The 11,755-nt window shown below is 38.3% G+C and overlaps 1 protein-coding gene across 3 annotated transcripts in view; it reads right to left on the bottom strand.

Annotated features, from left to right (window-relative positions):
- The window catches only part of LOC107733858 (epithelial membrane protein 2-like), a 26,899-nt gene that overhangs the window by 8,468 nt on the left and 6,676 nt on the right, over positions 1-11,755 (bottom strand). Inside the window, exon 1 of one of the 3 annotated variants that reach the window (XM_016545677.1) lies at positions 8,420-8,576. The exons of the other annotated variants lie outside the window; for them this stretch is intronic. The gene's annotated coding sequence lies outside the window, so the exon portion shown is untranslated. Of the gene's footprint in view, positions 1-8,419; positions 8,577-11,755 lie in introns of those variants that run through there. 3 annotated transcript variants of the gene reach the window in all.

Raw genomic sequence — 11,755 nt, 5'->3', positions numbered from 1 at the left:
GGTTCGCGCAGACAGGATACGTCATCAGCTCGTTCACGCACACTGTGCAGACAGAGCGAGAATGGCAGTCAAACATCAACAACCCGATCTTCCTTTCTGGTATTGTAGTACTTTTAAAGTTTTCTCACCGGTGAATGACACATGATGTAGCCCAGCGGTTAAGCCAGTCCTCGCGCCAGCAGGTTAGAAGTGAGCTACGTGCATGAACTGTGTTCCGATTGATATGATCCCTACATGGTGTTCATTGCTCCCTACTCACTGAGCAGGGGAAATCCGCTGAAGTTTACTTCACTTCGGAACATGGGCTGGAATGGGAACCGCTGATGTAGCCTATTGTAGTAATGCTGTCTCTGGTCTGTGAGCTTAAATGCGTTCAGGGGGCGTGGCTTTTGGACGGCGATTGCAGGGAGGGTGGGACGTTCGCTTTCAGTGCTATCAGGCTAAAGTTAACATTTTCCAAGATCTCCTACTGCACCTTTAATTCATTTGGGAATCCTTTCGGTAACAATGTCAATAGATCTCTTTCAATTATTAAAAAAGTCACTTTTCAAAATATCTCTTTGTTATACAGGTTTGAAACTACACGAACGTAAGTAAATTATGACAGAATTATAATTTCTGGGTGAACTATCCCTTAAATGTGCAAAATAGTTTCATTTTATTTTCACATTTGTATATTTGGCAGTCTTTGAGGGGCAGAACCTTTTCAGCCAATTACCTGAGCTGCAAATGCCATGTGACAAATCACTTAAAGAAATTTAAGTAATGTGAATGCTAATTGGCTGCTAAACAGTGGTGGTCCATTTAAGGTGGCTGATATATAAATCATTACTGATTATCGTGACCAGTGAAAGATTACAGTACATTTTATTTTTAGATTTATTTTGGTATAATAATGGTAATTATGCTCTTATTTTTAACATCTTAATAATGCATTATGAGAAAGAAAGAAAAACAAGTATAAATACAAACAAGAAAAAAGCCTATAGATAAAAACAAAAGTTACCTTTATAACTTTTGTTAATTTATTTTGATACATTTTGTGGTGATTCAGTGTCCCAAACTGCCACTGACCACAAAAACAATCACAAAGTGCTTCACTATTGACTATCCTGAGCTGTGACGTCAAAGGCAGCAGATAACGCACAGACAACCCGACAATTACCCCCGTTTCATTGTGCGTCTTTGTTTCTCCTGCAGCATTTAAACAGAAGCAGCATGAACTCACGGAAAGGAATGTTCCTCAGTAACATGACGCAGTCAGACATCCATAACTCTGCTCAGGAAACAGATCATTGAGCGAAATCCAAAGGATAAAGTGTTTTATGAATTATGTCTGGTGCAAATATTTTGCTCATGAAGTCCAGATAATACAACATTTGTTAGATAAATCAATAAATGATGACAAAAACATGCAAATGGGAACTGCAGAAAATGTTACCGCCCAGTTTGACCTAACCTGACCCTAACTACCAATGCTGAGCGAGAAGGAAAACCTCAAAGTAAACGAGCGATATGAGGGGGAATGTTTTAGTGTGTATGTTTGACATGGCCTGCGGTTTCAAATGTCAGCCCAAAGGTAGCAAACCGTTCATGGGTTGTTTCGCAGTCCGGAGACCAACTTGCACTCTGAGAGATCTGAGAGAATGCAGATAAAAGGGAAGAAAATCATGCAATGGATCAGAAATGGGAAGAAATGATGATGAACAGAGTTTAGTGTGGATTCAATCCATGCACGCCTTTTATTATAGACGTCCTTCACTGCCGGGATGAAAGGAAATGTGCTAAAAAGAACCGTTCTCAAGTCGTGAAGGTTAACTGCCACGGATAAACAACATCTTCATTTCTCAGCAAGTGCTAGGCGTTCTTAAAGCTATAAACAATAATCTAATTAAGATCAATGCATTCTCACAGACTCATTTCCACTGAAGCACTCATGTTTATCCTATCAGGGACAGGGGTGTTTGTTCTAAAATACAGTCATAAATTAAACGCAGTCCTGTTCTTGCTCAATAAAGTTAAAATTAAGCACTGAAATGTGCCTGCTGGGTCCCATTCAACTGATTTCCTAACAGGCCTCTTGTAAGGTTTGATGGCTGCAGTTTACACAAAGACATCACGATAATCATTTTTACACATTTTGCCATACAGCATATTTGTCAGGGGCATCTTGGGTAATCTGTAGCTAAGATCTGTGATCTGGGGTATGTGTTGCAAATTGCTACAAGGATCATTTTAAAGTCAAGTAAACGTGTGAAGACCTCTGCCACACATCTTTGGCACATCTGCGGTACTTCAGTCATGTGATCAGAATACTGTCACCCTTTGTTTTCTTTGCCCACAATACTAAACACACAATACTTTTTTCAAGAATAATATTCTATATGACACACTTTACTATGTAATATTAAATCTTGGGTGTCTTAAATAGTTCACCAAAAAAAGGAAAATTCTGTTACCATTTGCTCACCCTCATGCTGTTCCAAACCTTTTCTGTGGAACACAAAAACATATTCTAAAGAATGTTAGGGTCCAAACAACACTGGGCCTCTTTAACCTTTCATTGTATTAAAAAAATAAAAACATTTCAAAATATATTCATTTTTGAAAGAAAGACAGGTTTGAAACAATATGTAAATGATGCAACCATTCTTTTTATATGTTTTTTAAACAGATTTACTAACAGCCTTAGTCTTTTGGTGTTAAAATAGTACTGTCAGGATTTACTAAAGACGCGCAGTGAAGAATTAGCGCTGAAAAGGCGTGGACACAGTTATTTTTTGCGCCTGACCTTATTGAATATGCATTTGTAGGAGTTTCCCTTTTCAGATGCAAAATTTATGGGAGGAGAGTATCAAAATGAATCACACAACGCAATTTACTAATGTTTGCACTCGTCAAATTGCTGGTATTTGCGCCCATTTAATGCCCAGGACCATTTGGAGGAATGGTGAATTTTTCCCCCAATCTTACTAATTTCAACCAAACAAAATTCAAGCCATAGTAATATATGTGAATATATTTTGCCAGTTAATGCCATATCTTAAAGTCACACCGAAATGGACATACATTCAAGATGAATTATTAAAAAAAAAAAAAAAGCCAGGGACATGGTCCTATCTATCAGTTGCTGGTAGGATACAGTCAGATATGAATGAGAGCTTACAGTCGATTTTAAGAAAGGGATTGGGTTTATACGGACTAAATGTTTGGAGAAGTCCAGCATACATCACCAGAGAGAAGTCATTTCACTGGAAGATCCAGTTATGAAAATTTGATGAAAAAGAATGAGAATATTATTTAGTATGCCTGAATCAAACTCACTTCTACCAAACTACACTTACACCAGCTAATCATTTCTGAGTCAGATAGAAATAGCTCCTCAAATTAACAACTGCACTTCACATTTACAGTGTCGCAGGAAATGAAATTATACAGCTCCTGTTACTGACGTCTCAGATTATCTTTTCCCCACTGTTCAGCCCCTGCAGTACTACTGGTGCTTGTGAACTAGAATGGAAACACGAGACTTATTTTTGGACAAAACACAAAAGCCAGAGTTGCTGCTTTTGGCAAGCTGCCTGAAATAAAGTTTAATGTACAGAACAAACAAAGCTTGCTTTTGGGTATCATGTATAAGCCCCACCCAGTAAAAAGTACTCTTGAACACAAAAAAAGGAAAGGAAAAAGCAAACAAACTCCCAATGAGAAAGACGTGTACAGTGTGAACGCTATACTTGTACGAAGCCTTAAGGTTCCTATTACAAAACCCTGAGGTACTCATTTCAACACCATTCTGGGCAGTTTTGGCACAAGGGACTCATCATTTTGTAAAAGGAGTGTATTTTGGCAATGCACATGTGCTCCTACTGCAGCTGATCTCAGGAGGAGCCTCATTCACACACGGTAGGGTCCCGCTCGGCTCTCAGCATGGCCTGCTGGGTTGAAAGTCTGCACTGGGTGCTGATAGGCTTTCATCTCATTGCTATGTCTCTACCGCAGAGCAACCTTGCTCAGGTGCCTCAGGCCCTGTTTTTACATCGCATTCCACTGATGACACGCCGCCAGCATGAGTAACGGCTCTCACATGGATCTGTCAAAAGACACGCTGCTGAACCCCCGCGGCCACATCCAGACAACCCCTCTCGCTGAGAATCAGGACGGCTGTGTTTAATGCATTCCCACACTGTCCTGATTCTCAGTAGCTCCTTTGATCTTTTAGCAGGGATGAAGAGAGAACTCTTGTTACTCCCAAGGAGTTTCTTGTTGCGTCCAGTGCACTTAGCAGCAAGTTTTAAATCTTAAGTGTGCTAAAGCCACAGACAAGAGAAGAATTTTGAGGCTCTCAAACCGTAAAATCCGACTTACTAAGGTCATAAACATTACCATTCAAAACTCTGGTTTTGGGTCTGTAGGATTTTTTAAATGTTTTTTACTTTTTTGTTTTTTTGAAAGTACCAGCATTTATTTGATTAAAAATACAGAAAAAAAATGTACATTTTTTATTTATTCCTGTGATGGCAAAGCTGAATTTTCAGCATCATTACCCCCAGTCTTCAGGGTCACATGATCCTTCAGAAATCATTCTAATATGTCGATTTGCTGTTCAAGAATATTTCTTATTTTTATCAATGTTGAAAACAATCTGTGATTTTTTTTTCAGGATTCTTTGATAAATAGAAATTTCAAAACAAAAGCTTTTATTTAAAATAAATGTAACATTATAAATGACTTTAATGTCACTTTTGATCAATTAAATGCATTGTTGCGAAATAAGATTTTTAATTTCTTTCAAAAATCTCAGGGGAAAACATTTAAGGGTTTAAAAATATTTTAAATAAAGAAACTTTACAGCATTAACGAATAAGAAATATGTAAGATTCTACACTATTTCTGGGTCGCTGTTTTATATTAGTCCCTCCTCTGTTTTAAGGATTTTTTTCTTTATAATTAAAAAAAATTTATAGTTATCAATAATTACATTATACTTATCAGTACTTAAATTCACAAAATGAAAGAATTGACAAAACTATTGACTTTAGTGTTTCTTTAAACAAAATAGTATGTTTAGTAGTATAGATTATCGGTAAACAGCATTAACATGAAAATTATCGCTTTACTCAAGCACCCTCCCGCTGGTTCTCCAAATGACTACAAAATGCAGTTTATGATAGAAAATTGACTGTTTAAACATCACCTTAAGGCATGACAATACAGACACACACCCACATGAGCACATCCCCCTCTTGCCTCTAAGTGCATGTCTGTCAAGGAGACCCTGTCGTTTTGCATGGAATGTGACTTTACTGCTAAACATGGCGTTGTTCTTGTGTTTAAAGCTGGTGTGGATCTCTGGTAAGACTGGTATCTCAAGTAAGACCTCCTCGTAGAGTTTTTCATAAGCTAACAGGGCTTTAAGCTTCAGAAGCATCACCCCTGTGCACACTTGGCTACCAAAATCCACAGCAACACATGTGCAATTCATTGTCTCAATCCAAAAAACATGCAAACACATCACAGCGTCCCAGACTCAAAGACTCGGACTGGTTTTACGATTCACACATTTTCCAAGCCACTGTGTCTGTGACACAACAGTGTCCCTGGATTCCACCTATCACTGGAGAAGAATGAGTTTCAGTGTTATTCTTTCTGTAATTGGTGAAAACAAATAAAGATTACCAAGCCTCAAGTCAATGGAAACATCTTTATAGGACTGCTTCATTTTTCTCTCTTTTTTCACAGCATTATGTTGCTGAGAACACTCCAATAATCTGATACTATCTTCTGAATCCTCACATTAGCAGTTCATGGCAAGATTAAAGTATCTGGAATTCTTTGTCACAGTTTTGCTGAAGCAATAGCAATAGAGTTAGGAAACAGCTCCCTGTCCTTTACAGTCACCCTTCAACTAAAGTTCAGAATCTAGTGAGTTTCATTTGAACATGAACTGACGAGTTAAACAGGAGCAGCACCACATTTTCAGCTTCATGTACCATATTGCATGTGGACTGTGTACAACACATTTTACCCAAGCTACAAATGAGTTTGCATTCTCTATTGAATGTGATTAAATAAAAAGACTGGCAGAAAAAGTCTATTTATCCACACAAAAACAAACATTCAACTTGACCAATGTAGTCTAATTATGAATTAACAAATAACTTTTAAGAGAAGGTACTTTAAGGTGAATCAAATCTATACAAAGTGACCAATTTTGCATGATTCATCAACAAATGACTCCTATGAGACAGTTCTTTTTAGTAAGTATAAAAAACAGAGTGACCAATGTAACATAATTCCCAAAAAGAAGGACTCATGAGGCAGCAGAGCTTTCAAACAATCAGTTTACAAAGACAAGTTAACAATTTGACTCAATCTGAAACTTTTTAAATACCATATACAGTGACTAGAATTGAAAAATTAAAATTATGATTTAGAATCAAATAAATGGGATCCAAACTGAATCAAATCAGGAAAACATGTATGGACATCCAGTCCAATAGTTTCACGTGCTGTTCTGAGTCATTTAGTTTAGTTACTGATTCAACCTTATACTTAATTTACTGGCATTTCATACTGGCATTTTTATTTAAAAAATAAATAAATAAAAGAGATGCATGATTTGGGTTTTCAGTCTCTAACAAATATTGAGGGACACACGCCCCCTCCTGTAGCTTGGTCAGTCTGAGCTTGACTTGAGGGTTTAAAAAAAAGTGTCCAGAGATTTGGCTCAGCCAAAGGGAGAGGCATTTCCTGATCCAAACGTTGACAGCATAGATTCTAATGAAACAACCCATCCGCAAACAAAACCCGCCACCTATTCTTTGGAAATCCCTGCAAGCAGCACATTTCTGAGTGGCATCAGTTCTGCTAGATCAATCAGCGACCCAAAACAAAAGAGAGAGAGAAACAGAGGTTGGAAACAACTTGGTCAATAAGCAACTGGAAAAACCTCTCTTTTGCAGCATGGAAAATTAATACATGGAAAAGAGGCCATCACTTTGTCCAAAATCATCCAACACAGACTCGTGAAATGTGCGAAATGGCCACCACAACAAAGTTGTAGCATGGGTGATGTATGGATAGGTTGGACTACTACACAAACTGTGAGTAGGATGATAAATATGTTTCAAATAACGGTGGATATGAGTTTTCGCGGTGGCCGGACTATACATCACAGTGTTTTAAAGGCTCGTGCATATATCCTTTCCCGGAGCGGTTTGGCTTTTGATAGGTCGGTTTGAGTTATGGCACTCACTGTGGCTGTGCTTGTGTTGTAAAAGCAGAGCAGACGGGCGTCCGGAAATCCAGTCCAGTGAAAACGGCTGCACCTCATGAACACACTTCATACTCCCCACCCCCAAAACTGTCCCACGAGCAACATGCTGGTATGTGACACCGAGAAAGCCCTGCGACTATCTGTCTCACACACTCAACTGAGAGAGATGAAATGCCACACATGCAAAATTAATCAAACATGCAAAACAAGTTGTAGCACCATGTTAGGAACAACGCTTGGCCTTGTAAAGCGCAAAACATCACACCCTCTACATCTAATGTTTTTTTTTTTTTTTTCAGAACACCAACATCCATTTTTTTTATCTACAACATCTTTTGACTGGAACATGATCGTTTACTGAATTTTTTGTTTTTTAGGAAAGTTGGGAATACAAACTGTTTAAAAAAAATGTAAAAATTGTATATGTTAAATAATATATTACATATACATAGGATACATTTTTACATAACTATACTTTAATTTTCCTCTTATATACAGTTATAAATCACATTTAAAAAAAAATTTATGCAAAACATTATATATTTCAAATATTTAATCAGTTTGATATGTTCAGATATGACTTATGAAAACATCTGAAAAGCACTATAGCCTGTACTGACAGATGAAATGCTTTCACCAGGGGGCGATATGGGAGACAAAGTTGGTAATACTTCACTCTAAATGATTTTAAAATGCACAACCGCCAAACACGAGAACTAATACTGAAGAGATTTAAGTACAGGTCTATTTTGTTCTTTCAAAACATTTCTTTCTTTTCTATTCTAAAAACTGAAGTCAAACTAGATTCTCCGGCTTGCTTTGAAGTAGAATTAAAAAGATTATAAGTAAACAAAACGTCTGAGAATATTAAGTTAGGTCTAGTAATAAGTATAAGCTGGTGATTCATCAGTGAAGCATCACCGCCAACGCCCCTTTTCTCACAAACTCTCTTCAGTTTACATTTTCAGGCAATAAAGTCTCAAACACATAAATAAAGCCTTTCAGACAGCAATAAATCAACTGCCTACTTACTCCAGCCAGTATTTTAGACATCAAAGACGCCGTGATCCTCTCAAAGAGTTTTATGACTTTTAACTGTTTGCTTGCATGTAGAAAAAGTTACTCATGATTCACACTCACCTCTGAAGAGAAGCCTAAAGGGTCAAATATTGTATAGTTTAGAGAGGGCAGGCAGACGTGGAGACGAAGTGATGCAAGCGTGAGCGTGACTGCAGGGTAAACGTAGTAGTAGTGAAATGAGGAAAAAGTGCGCGCTCCTCCTCTCCAAAATCCTGAACAGCCCAGAACTCTGGTTGGGTGTGGTCTGGAACTCAATACGTGCTGTGCTGTGCTGAGGAAGGGAGGGAGGGGAAGCTTTCTGGAAGCATTAGGTGTTGACAGTATGTACAGAATTCATTGTGGAATGCTTCCTTTTGAATCTGGACAAGGTTTAAGACTTCAGAAGTCGACTCCGCATGTCATTTGTCCCAAAACGGCCTGACCTGAACGTCTCACGCATCTATTTTTCCGCTCATTCGCACGTGATTTTGAAGGAGAGTGTGACAGATTTGGTTGGTGGTTTGTGTGTGTCTATATGTGGTTCTCTGTGGTGTTGAAGAAGACCAAGAGTGCAGGGGAAAGTCTTAGCCTGTTCCTGGCGGGAACTGAGAATGAGGCCAGCGGCAGGAAGAGTGGAGCAAGGAGATTTACTCATAAAGGAAACGGCTTCGCCCCCCCAAATTCAGCCACTGAATGCTCAGCTACCTCTACCTTGTTCTTCTAAACAGCTGCTTCTGTGAACATCCAGATGGCTATCCAATACAAAAAATATCTGCAATATTTATAGTTAAGTACAGTACATTTATAGATAGATAAGCACTATGTAGCTTTGTATATTTGTAGTTCCACTGTGCATATTATGTAACAGAGCGATATTGATATACACCATTGTTTTATGCCATCTGCAGCCATCTGCAAATATTTGTCTATTCATTTCCTGTGTGCTCCTCCCTTTTGCATTACATCCCCAGGATTCTGGCTCCCTGGGTTTCCTGAGCGTGTGTGTTTATGAGATCTAAGCTAGCTGACTTTAGGTTTGACTGACTCTGATCCAGACTAAGACTGGATTGATTGATTGGCTCTATCTCTAATAGGACAAAAGTGCTTAAAAATAAGCTGTAGCACTTTCCTTTCAGTAAACACCTGTTGCTGTTACAGGACATGCGTCTTCTTTACAAAAAAATCTGATTTCAAACTTACTTAAACATACAAATAACATTTCAAACTACAGTACAGCCTCTAGGCAAACTTTGACTAATTAACCCTAATTTATAGGAAAATTATATCACCAACACTATTAAGTCCTGAAAATGTACAATAAAATTCCCCATTGGAAATAAGAAATTCAAAAGTTTTGGGAATTTTGAACATTAAAAAAAAAAAAAATAATGATATAAAGTAACGCAGAAATAGGTAAGATTCTGCATTTTTTACACATATTTGCAACACTAATCTGGTTAACACTTTCTAGATTTCTATTTTTGCAATAAAAGTATTCAAGATACATTCTAACGACTCCAGTTAACATTTATAGCAACCCCTGGCATGCCTTTATCATCCATGGGGGGGTTTCAGAAAATTCCTTGGATGCCTGTCCAAAGTACTCTATAGGATTTGTCATTGGAAAACAAATCCTGTCACAGTCTCAATCAATGATTCTGCTCATTTACAACTTGAAGCGTCATTTTTAGGCATGTATTTTTTTTGTGCTTACAATTCTTATAATGGAATCGGTAACTAACAATGCAAAACTCCATTCTAGAAATAAGCGTTTCCAAGCATGCAAACTCCACTCGAGTCAATGCATTCCTCTTTTGTCTCTCAGCTGTCATTTTGTGTATTCTGCAGTGATTACAGAGCAGGCAAACTTTGCTCATGCTATATTTACATCCACGATGGCTTATGAAGTGCCATTGTTCAGATGAAGACAGCAGAAATACAACTAATAACATTCTGAAAGAGTTGCCAAGAGAAATTCTTATGCGCTGTTTTTACCCACAGCCCACATTTATGCTGCAAAAAGCATACAAAAACAAACAATTCCTATTTGATCATATCACGCAGATGAAAACTGGTTCGTTTTTGCTGGCCTTGCACATTTCAGCTGTGTGCTTTTGTTGACAAAATGTTTAGAGCGCAGAGGGATGTAATACACAATTTAATGTGAAAATTTAGGACATTGCAACAACTGCTAGGACATTGCTAGGTGCCATAAATGTCATAATAAAATACTGAAATAATAAGAAAAATAGTATTGCAGTGCATTAAATGTGAAGGGTGTAATTTCTCCACAACTAGCAACACTAAATCCAAGCCGAGCTGATGTTGCTGTTTTGGGCAGCTCAGATAAACTTTTTGGTAAATCAACCTATAGATGGCTTATCTAAAAGTTATACCCATCACATCTATGCTTAACTTACATTAAAAAAAGATTCTGGTTTGGATCAGACATGGCAGGTTTATGTGCTCAGACTTTGTGCTGGATGCCTGGATGCTTCTGGCTCAGTCAGTGCAGTGATGTGAAAATTCTGGCGATCCAGACAGCTGTGAAACAGCAGGCCGACTGCCAAACAGCACAGAATAAGGTGGAGCCAAAAACTGGGGAGGCCCCACCGTGGCCTCTCTACACCCTCCGCACCAGTCTAACATTGTGCTTCAGATCTCTGCCTAATGAGACAGGAAAAATGGAACAAGTATTCCATGTCATGCATTGGGAATGCGTGTGCATTTATGCAGTCCAGTATGTGGAATCGTTTTTGTTTATAGACTACCAATAATCCATTGTACTTCCAGGTCACAGGCTCCTCCCAGCTTTTCACTCTTCTCAAATATAATTTTTGCTGATTCAATGGAACAACAAACTGTCTCCAAATTAAAGCTGAAATTGTAATGTGTCAAACTGCAAAAACAATGACTGTTCCCAGAACAGCTCTCATTTTTCATTCAAACAGATAGTTCTGTCCCCAGTGTGATACCATTGGTTAAATCAGTGTTGCTATGTTGGGCTGGTTGGAATGTTCAAACAGAGCAATGTTTTGATAGTGCCACAATGTGTTAAACTTTTTTGGGAAATCAGCCCATAAAATGGATTACCTCAAATTTAAGTGATCATTCACATTTTAAACAGCTCTAATGAAGACCATGAGTGTGTTCTTCACTGTGAGTGTGAATAAACTAATGCCGAGTTCACACTGCACGATTTTAGCCCGATTTTTCACTCGCCGACAGGTTTTGCGAAATCGCCGACAAATGCCCGACATCGGAGGCAAATCGGTGCTCGTTCACGCGAGTGACAATCACGCAGTGTGAATGATCAAAGACGCGATCTGAGAGAATCGCCGACACGTCGCCGACGCCCGCGAAATATTTGGCATGCTAAATATCTAGAGCTGTCGGCGATTCACAATCTCGCTGTGT

The sequence above is a fragment of the Sinocyclocheilus rhinocerous genome, unplaced genomic scaffold, assembly GCF_001515625.1.
Source record: "Sinocyclocheilus rhinocerous isolate Xijiao unplaced genomic scaffold, SAMN03320098_v1.1 scaffold189, whole genome shotgun sequence".
Taxonomy (NCBI): Eukaryota; Metazoa; Chordata; class Actinopteri; order Cypriniformes; family Cyprinidae; genus Sinocyclocheilus; species Sinocyclocheilus rhinocerous.
This window is presented reverse-complemented; position numbering and strand designations above follow the sequence as displayed.